The sequence below is a fragment of the Amphibalanus amphitrite genome, unplaced genomic scaffold (assembly GCF_019059575.1).
Source record: "Amphibalanus amphitrite isolate SeventyFive unplaced genomic scaffold, NRLGWU_Aamphi_draft 000079F_arrow, whole genome shotgun sequence".
Lineage (NCBI taxonomy): Eukaryota > Metazoa > Arthropoda > Thecostraca > Balanomorpha > Balanidae > Amphibalanus > Amphibalanus amphitrite.
In genome coordinates, this window is record NW_024881575.1 from 585,744 (window position 1) to 597,129 (window position 11,386).

Sequence of the window (11,386 nt, forward strand, 5' to 3'; positions counted from 1 at the left end):
TGCGAACTTTGTATGTATTCTGTTTGAGACGTGGTATCTTATCGTGTTATGTTAATACTGTCTTATTTCAGAAATGCAGTACATATATCCACACCTTTTTTTAAACCCCACATCTGCTCTCCCGTGAATTTCCGCGGGAGGCACGAAAGATCTCCTTTTAAAAGTGTCCAATCGTCCGATCCTGATCAAATATGTGTGTTCGTAAGCCTGTTCTGGTATTGCTTTATCTGCCAAGTTAGATAAACTTGAGAAAAATCGAGTGATTGTACCTTTTTTGAAGGTCTCTAACCAACTTGTCTGAAATTCACCGGAGAACAAATGTGGGGTTAAAAAAAGGTGTCGATATCAGATGTTGATGGAGTATCTTTCCTATAGCTTTGGATGCGTTTTGATGCTTGCGTGATGGCACCTAAGTAGTGTTGCCAAAAAGAGCCTCTGCCTTCTGACCTGGTTTAGAGCATTTTATTCTTGGGAATGCTGATTGTTTGAAGGAAAAATAAGTGTCGCGGAGAGTGACCTTCATGGTATTTATGAAACGTCCTTTTTATGTCGACAACCTGTTTTATTGGCATTATATGAATTTCTGTCAACGTTTAAGAGTAGGCATACTGCACCCTGGACCATCAGTTTTGCCGATTTCCTGATTGCATGGACGGAGGACACTTAAAGTGGCCATCCTTGAGTTGATATGGTCAAATTGGAGTCCCTAGCTTGCAATTGCCGGTTTGGGCACTCACAACATCAATATATGCTTTAATTCGGAGATATTTAATTTCAAAGTCTGTAGTTTCGGATTCCAAGGGGCTTATGCAATTGAATGCCCCCTTAGACTTCGTAACGTCAGTGCAGGTCTAGCGATTTTTAGTCTTATGCTAAAACTTTGGTAAGAGACAGCTGCTGCTCTGGTGGTATAGGGTGTTCCGTAAGTTCGTTCTCACCCGTTTTTAACTATTGTGTTCGATAGCATAGGCAGCACTGAACTTAAATACTTCAAACTTTTGGTCAGGCTTCTAATCATGGTGATCCACCGTGCGTGCGGTCACCAAGCGCCTAGCGGCACACGTGACATGGGGAGGTCAGGGCGGTGTTTCACGGCAGAGCGCTGTACGCGTCGGTGCGTTGGGTTTCCATGGCAATATCAACAAACTTCACTCTGAAGCTAAGCTATTACGTCATCGCAAAACGCTAGCGCGTCGCGTCGCGGCGCCAGCGCCAGCAGCACCACGCTAGCAGTATTCGAACTCAAAAGTCTGTTCTTGGTACTTGGTCGTTATGGACCTCTGTTCCAAACGCGATTCATCGTAAGCTAACGGATCGCACGCAACGTCATTCAAGTGACGTTTTGATATGCTGTAGCTCCCAACGCGCTACAGCGGGCGTAGCGTCGGAACGGTGAAAGGGGGCCCAGATCCGCGATCCCAGGTCAGTTGTGGACCGCGGGGTGTCAGAAATGGACGAGTCAAGAGAGGCGTTGCGTTCTCGGGCTGTGGGGATGGTCCAAGCTGGGCTCACTCAGGGAGTTGCCACTAGGATTGGACTGTCCTGTCGAGAAATGTTAATAAGTGATGACTGATAACCCACAAATAGGGGACTGATAAGCGTTAAGCTACTTCAAAACATGTGCTGCAAAGACTGTTATGCAGTCGTCGAAACTTGTACGGACATTTCGTACAAGTTTTCAGGCCTTCCAAAACTTGTACGGACACTGTCCGTAGTGTCCGTAGTGGTGGCGACGCCCATGTCATTTTGGAAGTGCGGCGTTCGCGGTAGATGTTGCGCGCAAATAGCATATACCACCACTGCTTTACAAAGATGTTAGTAGGTATAAGGTTTTAAAATCGTTAGATCACCGCTGACGTCACAAATTATAAGGGGGCATCTCAATGCATTAGCCCCTTAGAATCCGAAAACTGCAAGTTTGAAATTCCATATCTCCGAATTAAAGCATTTTTCGATGTTGTGAGTGCCCAAACCGGTATTTGCAGGCCATGGCCACCAATTTGGCTATCTCAACTCAAAACTAATGTTAAGGTGGGATGGTCACTTTAAGTAGTCATGGCCAGGTGGGTGACGGCACGTGATCGGCTGAGGCGGTGGGGGTAGACATATTTTCGTCATTTAATGCTCAATGCAATTGCCGCGACTTATTAGAAGACCTCCTCGTCGTTGTTTCTTGCTTTCGACGACTGGTCCCCGAGTGATGACTATCCTCACGCAAGATAGGATGAATGGAGCTAGCAATTAAAGGGGCTATCCCACCTTTAACATGGGGTTTGAGTTGAGATAGCCAAGTTTGTGGCGAGGTTCAGAAACCACTATCTATCTAGGTTGCAACCCCCGCGGCCTCTTGGTGTTGAAGAAATTCGTTCCCTTCATTTGAAAAATGGGCCTTGTACAAGGCCCTATCTTCAACATGGAGCGACCGTTAGTGTGACGTCACCTCGTTTAGTCATTCTGATTTAAATGGGTTTGTTCGTTGAAAAATCGCTTAAAACTTGGTCTGAACTTAGTTGTGGTGCCTACAGAGTAAAAAGAATCAGCTTTATGACAGTAATGTGGCCTGGGGAAGGAGGTAATTTTGGGCTGTGACGTCACATATTTGAAAGTTTGTGTTTGGAATATGGGAAGCCTAAGATGTTTAATGAAAAATAAATGCCAGAACCGTGTTCCTGGTCATCCAATCTATAAAGTCGGGCACAATTTAACTGGTTTTAACAACATTTTAGAAGGTGGGATAGTCCCTTTAAGCCCAAAGAAGATATCGAAAATGTTACAAAACACTTCTTTTGAAGGAGATGAATTCAATGGTTTTGGAGCCTCACGAAATATGTTTCAGATATGACGCGTCACACAAACTGACGCATAAAGACTGTGTTCAAAAGTGTGACCGCAAGCACTTGTTGACGAATGAAAAGCGTAGGTACTGCCCAGTCGCAATAGCAACAAGTAAGCGTCACAAATTTCGAACATTATCCGAGTGCGCCAAGTTCGACTACATCGAGGACGATGGGTGATGGTTGCCAGCTGATTAATTTAATGAAACGCGGATAAATTTAACTTTTGTTTGAGATTGCGAGTAAAAATGTGTTTGCTAATTTCAAATATCATTGAATTAGTTTTTGTAAATAAATTAAGTACAAACGCCTCTGTGCAGTGTTTTAAGAATAAATCAAGGCTTACTCGAGGGCAGCGCTTTTCGAGGAGCGCTGTGGCCCGAAGGTTTGAACTTTGAATTGTGAAAAACGCCCGCCCGCCGCAAAACGCAAACACCGCAAAACGCACGCCCGAAACGCCAACGCAAAGGTCGCAAAAAATAAACAAACGCCCGCCGCAAACCGCAAATAAAAAAAACTCAAAAACGCCGCAAAACAATAAAACCGCCCACATCGCACGCCCGCTAACCGCCAACCGAAAACGCCTGAAAATCGCCCGCCCGCCGCCAAAAAAAAAGCACCGCAAAAAAACGAAAAAGCGGCCGCCAACCGCAAACAAATTTAACACCGCAAACGACGCAAAAAAAGAAAACCGCCCGCATCGCCCGCCCGCCCGCCCGCCGCCAAAGACAAACACCGCAAAAAAAAAAACACAAAACGCCCGCCCGCCGCAAAACGTAAACACCGCAAAACGTGTAAAACGCACGCCCGAAAAGCCAACGCAAACGGCAAAAAAATCACCCGACCGCCGCAAACCACACAGAAAAAACGCCGCCGAAACGCCGAAAAAATAAAACCGCCCGCACCGCCCCGACGCTAACTGCTAACCGAAAACGACTAAAAGTCGCCCGCCAGCCGCCAAACGCAAACACCGCAAATAAGCGCCCGGCCGCAGCAAGATAATAATTTATCAGCGGCTGGCATACCGCTAGGCTGGTCATTTTCACAAATCAAAAAGATATCTGCAAAAATCTCCTAGATGAAAGCGCCCGATTAAAAAACGGATGGCACGTGCGTGTTCCTCGCCCCCAACTTCCTTCAGGTCAATCGTCATTTGGGTCATCTAACGCATTGACGTATCTGCAAAAATCTCCTAGATGAAAGCGCCCGATTAACCCGCGAGTTGCTGGGGGGGGGGGGGCGTTAAACGCCCCCACTTTTTTTCGCCGGGCCATAGCATAAAAACGGCGTATAAACGGTTTTTGGTACCTGTAGGGAATTGATTGAAGTTTATTGTGACAAAGTTTCAAAAAAATCGGGCGGAAAATTTTTTAGATATCGAGGTTTTAGTGACGTCATGATTTCTGAGTTTTCGACCTAAAACGGCATATGTTCAAAAAATCATATAAAATCACAGAATAAACATACAGACATGCCGTAAACGCCATTAGACTGCCAATACCATGATCAATCAAATGGCTATCTTCGATTATTGATTATCGTTCCGCATTTGCCATAATCTTGAACTGAATCTTGGCAATTTTTCGTGACTACTTCACGACCATGATACATGAATTTATTAAATTGAGCTTTTTGAGCCAAACACGTACACATATGATAAAATGAATGTCACCATCGTGTTCTACGCCCCAAATTACCCATAAAACATGTGTCACAAGCTGCGAATATCAGTTTTGATTTTCGGGGATATGTGCCTACCCGGTTGACCTGACCTTGACCCTGACCTATGCTTGACTGACCCCTAAATGGAGCTGACACTCTTGTAGGCCTTATAAGATGGATTGTTCACCGTTTTGACAGAGTTTATGGCGAGAGGCGCCCATTGCGAAGTCCTGAAGTCCATGCTACTGAAAGCCCGATTTCAGGTGTTTGACCTGACCTTGACCCGACCTGTGACCTCAAAATTCAACTTTAAAGTACTCATCTGAAGCGTCTCGTCGCGCTCTTTCGTTTGCCGCCTCGTGCGTTTCGCTGCGCCTATTGGTTCTCGAGTTATCGGCTGGGGGCGTTTAACGCCCCCCCCCCCCCAGCAAACGGTGGGTGGCGAAATACCCCAGCAACTGCCGGGTTAAAAAACGGATGGCACGTGCGTGTTCCTCGCCCCCAACTCCCTTCAGGTCAATCGTCATTTGGGTCATCTAACGCATTGACGACCGGCTGGGTGGAATGAACATTGCGCCAAGAAACGTAAGTATATTGTCAAAAAGAATCCCCAGAATGGCCGACCGGATGACACCCATTGTTTGGTCACCCACGCCATAGTATGCATCATGGGTGCGCCGAAATGACCAAAAGTCCCAATTTCCGGTGTGCAGGGTCATTTTCAACGGCACGTGGCACGTGGTTCTGGACTTTTCCGGCCACTTTGCGACATACCCATGGGTAGTGCACCGAATGGTGGTTGATCTGCATGTAAGAAAATGGGGGGTCGTTTGGATCGTTTTCGAGCAATCTGCCGTGGAACGCATTTTTTCATTTTGCCTATTGGCTTAACACGGGAATTTTCAAAGTCACGTGGCACGTGCACCAGATGGTCCGCGGAGGGGAGACCCATACCAGAACGTAGATCACCTGGCCCACTAGAAATCCTGAAAAAATCAGAATTTTTGGAGCAGCCGTTTTCAAGAGCATCAAGTTGTACTGATCTCAGGAAGCTTTTGCCAAATTGTCAGGGAACTCAGATTTGTTTTTCAATAGAAAAACACAATTCTAAAGAATAGTGTTTTAACTATTGACAACAAACCTTCGGTTATGAAAATCGTGAGGAGGGTTGGGAAAAACAGGAAAAATTATCACGTGACTAGTGTCCCAACCTTATCTGTAAGAATCTTGGTCATGGCATTGTGCAGAATTACCGTCTTTGGACACCTTTTCTCATCTTTCAAGTTATAAGAGTGAACAGTCGAGTCCCAGGTGACCTTCAGTCAATTCGATCAAAGCGGGAAGTCAAATGACCCAAATGACCTTTGACCTGTGACCTATTTCTCGAGACCATGTTTCGCCGGACCCGTTTCGGCGTATGTCTACTCACATTATCCGCGCGTTTGCAGCCTTTTTGTGGTTTTAAATGCTCAAACATGTGAAATCATGTTGATCCCATGCATAACGGTGGGTGTCAAGGTCCATAAAACACGTGTCGCACATGCCCTTTTCTATATTTTGTTTTTGGTGACCTGACCTGACCTGACCTTGACCTTGACCTCTGAATGATATTGTATGCAACGAATATTGTCTTGGTAGCCTAAGAACACGTTTTGGGCAATCAGTCTCAGTCCATTCTTCGACAACTACGGTGCAAGGCCGATACTGTAGAAACTTGCAATTTGTACATTTGACCTGACCTTGACCTCAAACTTTAAATTAAGTAGATGTTTTTAGTTGTTCGTGATGAGATCTTTCGATTGGCGTTTGAATTTTCCAAATAGGACCATTAGTTCAGGAGATAACAGGGGGGGGGGGGGTAAAATTTACCTATGAATACCCGACAGGACCCCTGGTAGTTGACCTGACCCGACCTGGCCTAAATGCGTGAAGACATCATCTGTGATCAAAACTAACATGAAATTCATCAGCACCACAAAAAAACATAACAACTTGACTTGACGAAGTTCTAACAGGTCCCGATTTTCCCGACTTTTGGGTCACTGACTTGACCAGGAAGCTCAACCCATGACCTACGATCTTAAAATTGGGTATCATCAGCTTCCTTTTGTAACGTGCAATACGCTCGTTTTTCCGCAAAGCTCTAGTTATATCGGGGGCGAAACGGCAAGGGGGGATCCGACGGACCCCCCCCCCCCCCCTATACGTTCGCGGCTAACAAAATACCAATACGGGCGAGGGTAAAATTGCATAGCCCCCATGTAGATCAAATGAGATAGAATGTTATGCTGAATGGGCCTGCTAATCAGCTGTAGTCGATTATTAACTTTTTACGTGGGCATGTGTGTGCGTATGTTCCTAGCCCATCTAGTTCGTAAACCACGTCGTCGTTTGTTGGAAATGTCTACAGCTATCGCAAATGACCTACTTTATAATCTGGCCTTAAAATTTGGTCGAAACTCGAAGCACTTAATTAATCCTTTTGCTAGCCTATAAGACGCCGGCTGCCTCCCGTCGCTGCTTGGGCAGGGCCGACTTTTACGAGGGCTCCTCAAATTAAATGCATATATTCCCTGGTGTCCGGACAAATTGCCGAAAGGCGGTTTGCCAAATGCATTTCGCCGAATGACATTTTGCCGCTGTGCTTTTTGCCGACGTGTCAAAAAGTCGAAATGCCATTTGCCGACATGCCTTTTTGCCGATATGCCAATTTGCCGAAATGTGATTTGCCGAAATGTAGATTAGTCGAAATGTCAATTTGTCGAAATGTAAATTTGCCGAAATCTCAATTTGCCGAAATGTCAATCTGCCGAATGGCAGTTTGCCGAAATGTCGATTAGTCGAAATGTAAATTTGCCGAAATGTTGATTGTTAATTATGTTGAAATGTAAATTCGCCGAAATGTGAATCTGCAAACCTAGGTTAGGTTAGGTTAGGTTAGGTGATATTTATTTACTTTAGGGCCGACCATCAAGTTACTCTTGGTGCAATCCCCAAGTAAGAAGCAAATCACATGATATTCTTTGACCTGATTTCATATCTAATAACTATTCATGGCACAACCAAGTTTAAAAGCACCAACACAATATTGAAATTAACATCAAATTGCTCGTGGGGAAGCATTGCAGTGCCGTAGGCAATGCCTTAGGAGAGATTACAGGCAATGGTAAGTCAAATATTTTTAGGTTAAGTGGTTGTGCATCAGGCTTCAGGCCTTGGCCTGAAGCCTGATGCACAACCACTTAACCCGCGCCCGGCTGGGGGTCCTGGATTTCCACGCCCTGCTGGGGGGGGGGGGTGTTTGAACACCCCCCCCCCTGTAACTCGGCTCCTGGGCCACGTAGCGATACGCGGAAGGCGGCGTTCGAAAGAGCGTCAAAAATAATGACGAAATCACTTCGGTCAATTTTTTGGTCAGGTCAAAGGTCAGGTCACCAGAGGTCATTGAAGGCAAAATTTCGCCGATTTCCAGGTCGAATATCGAAAATTTCCAAGAAGCCAACGCATAACTCGGGAACCAATAGAGCTACAGCGCCGCGGAAAAGCGCATTCGATAGCCCTATTAACGCCCTTTCTGAGTAATTCTCTCAGATTTGACCTAACGTCAACGGTTTTGCCTGCAGGGGGCAAAAACTGCAAAAATAGCCGATTTTTTTCGGAAACAGTTTTTCTGCAATAACTTTTGACCCAAGCCTTGTACGAGCTTACTTTTACCGGCATCGTGTTCCTCTCGTTAAGACGCATCGAATGAACTATAACTTGACCTTGAAAGGTCAACTTAAAAATTTGACCTCAGGTCAAGGTCATGACCTGACCGGAAAGGGTCATGTTGCATATCAGTCGATCCGCATCGTCGAGCTGAACACATCTAAGGCGTTTTCATCGCTCTAGCATGCCTCTATCAAAAGTTATTTGCGAAAAACTGTTAGATACCATTCGTGACCTAAGATGACCTCAGGGCATAAACAAGGGTCACGGACACCATTTTCATATTCAGTGTGTCTAAACCACTTGTAATTCAGTGTTTGGGAGTGTTTATAATGTCTTTCGTCCAAAAGAGGCGCATTTCAATTTTCTCCCATTGACTTATAATGGGGAGGTCGCAAAATTGACCTGACCTTAGGTCACCGATATCAAAATTCCGAGATATACATTTTATAGATACTGTTACCCTTATCAATCGCTGAAAGTTTCAAAGCGATCGGTCACTCGGTGTAGCTATGACAGACATTGAAACTTTTTATGAGGTGAGGTCACTTCAAGTGACCTGGTGACCTGACCTTGAATGACCTTGGTCTGAAATTTTCACAACATGTGTAGAATTGATGTATGATAAGGTGTACCAAAAACGGCGGCGCTCCGCGCCGCCGTTTTTGAGATATTCGCGAAAAACCACAAGGGGGGTGTTCAAACACCCCCCCCAGCAGGGCGCGGGTTAACCTAAAAATGTTTGATTTACCATTGTCTGCATTCTGCAATCTATTCATGTGAGTAACTTTTTCCTTATCCACGGGTAGGCAAATATCAGAAAGTCAGGTTAGGTAAGGCAAGGTTATGTTTCTTTTTAATATTTTGGCGACATGTAAGTATCATATCAGGATCGAGGAGCTAAAAAATGAATGAATGTGTAAAATTTGTCTTTCAAAAGTGAGTCGGTCCTAACTAAAGTTAATATTTACGAGTTAAGTTAGGTACCTAGGGTAAGGTTGGGTTAGGTTAGGTTTCTGTATTTCTGTATTTCTGTATTTGCGCAAATCACCAACAGGCTTGGCCCAATGACAGGTGAAGTCATATAAGTATATCACACACCAAACACACTATAAAAATAATGATCTGTTCCAAGTACAGAAGACTATAGAAGTAAAAGTACCTATAGTGTAAAAAAAGACTATAAAGGCAGAGTGTAAATGACTACGAAGGCATAACAGATAAATAGTACCTACTATAGAAGTACATACGATATACACAAACATTAAAACACTGTATAAGATACTGAAAGTACTGAATATCTACCGTATCTACCTACCTAAAAATAAAGCATTAGTGATGTATGATGTGCACAAGATAAAAAGCTTAAAACATCACAAGCTAATTTTTACACGACAGGAGGAAGGGTTGACACATACAGCACGCTCTGCCTCTTCAACTGACCAAGTGAATCGAAAAATAAGTCTGCTGTTTCAACAGACCCTAGAAAGTGGTTGACCAGTGCGTGGGATGCGCGAGAACAAGCCGGATGATACAGTGTTCACTCGAGCAAACGGCAGACTAAACAATGCTCTGTTCATGGTTCTGGCTTGTCTGATCGGTACCTGTAACCCAAAACACTGTAATAAAAACGACGAAGAGATGACACCTTTAAACACTTTGGATAAAAACATGACATCATGCTGTGCTCGCCGAGCACCAAGTGGAGCACACCGTACGATGCCAGTAGATCACAGTAGGCCAGAGAGGCTCCGACATAGCCCGTACGACGCGCAAGCCACATTAAAAACTTATGTTGCACTCTCTCCACACGAACTAGATGGCATCTGGCTGCACCGCTCCATATGATTGAACAGTATTCAAGAATCGATCGGACGTTTGCATTGTAAGCCGCCAGAGCCGCCTGCTTGTCTATCTTGCATCGGGGGGAGGCTGACTGGAAAGTGCGAATGATAAGTCCTAAAGCCCTATTGGCTTTCGAGACAATTGAACCCACATGTTCAGCAAAGTCCAGCTTTTGGTCAAGAATAACTCCTAAATCCCGAATGGATGTGACGTTTTCTCAGGTAATTCCGTTGATTTTGTAGGAAGAGTTAATAAAGTTTCGTTTCAACGTGATTTTGAAAGATTTACATTTTGAAGCATTAAGTACCAGTTTCCAGTCAGCCGCCCATCGTGCTACTGCATCTAAGTCCCTCTGAAGTGCTAGCACATCAGCTGCTGACCTGATCTCGTTGAAAAGTTTGAGGTCGTCAGCAAAAAGCAAACAATTTGTAGATATCACAGTGGGCAGGTCGTTAACCCGCGCCCCTTGTGGTTTTTCGCGAATATCTCAAAAACGGCGGCGCTCCGCGCCGCCGTTTTTGGTACACCTTATCATACATCAGTTCTACACATGTTGTGAAAATTTCAGACCAAGGTCTTTAAAAGTCAGGTCACCAGGTCACTTGAAGTGACCTCACCTCATAAAAAGTTTCAATGTCTGTCATAGCTACACCGAGTGACCCATCGCTTTGAAACTTTCAGCGATTGCTAAGAGCAATAGCATGTACAAAATGTATATCTCAGAATTTTGATATCGATGACCTAAGGTCAGGTCAATTTTGCGACCTCCCCATTATAAGTCAATGGGAGAAAATTGAAATGCGCCTCTTTTGGACGAAAGACATTATAAACACTCCTAAACACCGAATTACAAGTGGTTTAGACACACTGAACATGAAAATGGTGTCCGTGACCCTTGTTTGTGCCCTGAGGTCATCTTAGGTCACGAATGGTATCTAACAGTTTTTCGCTGATAACTTTTGATAGAGGCATGCTAGAGCGATGAAAACGCCTTATATGTGTTCAGCTCGACGATACGGATCGACTGATATGCAACATGACCCTTTCCGGTCAGGTCATGACCTTGACCTGAGGTCAAATTTTCAAGTTGACCTTTCAAGGTCAAATTATAGTTCATTCGATGCGTCTTGACGAGAGGAACACGATGCCGGTAAAAGTAAGCTCGTACAAGGCTTGGGTCAAAAGTTATTGCAGAAAAACTGTTCCCGAAAAAATCGGCTATTTTTGCATTTTTTGCCCCTGCAGGCAAAACCGTTGACGTTAGGTCAAATCTGACAGAATTACTCAGAAAGGGCGTTAATAGGGCTATCGAATGCACTTTTCCGCGGCGCTGTAGC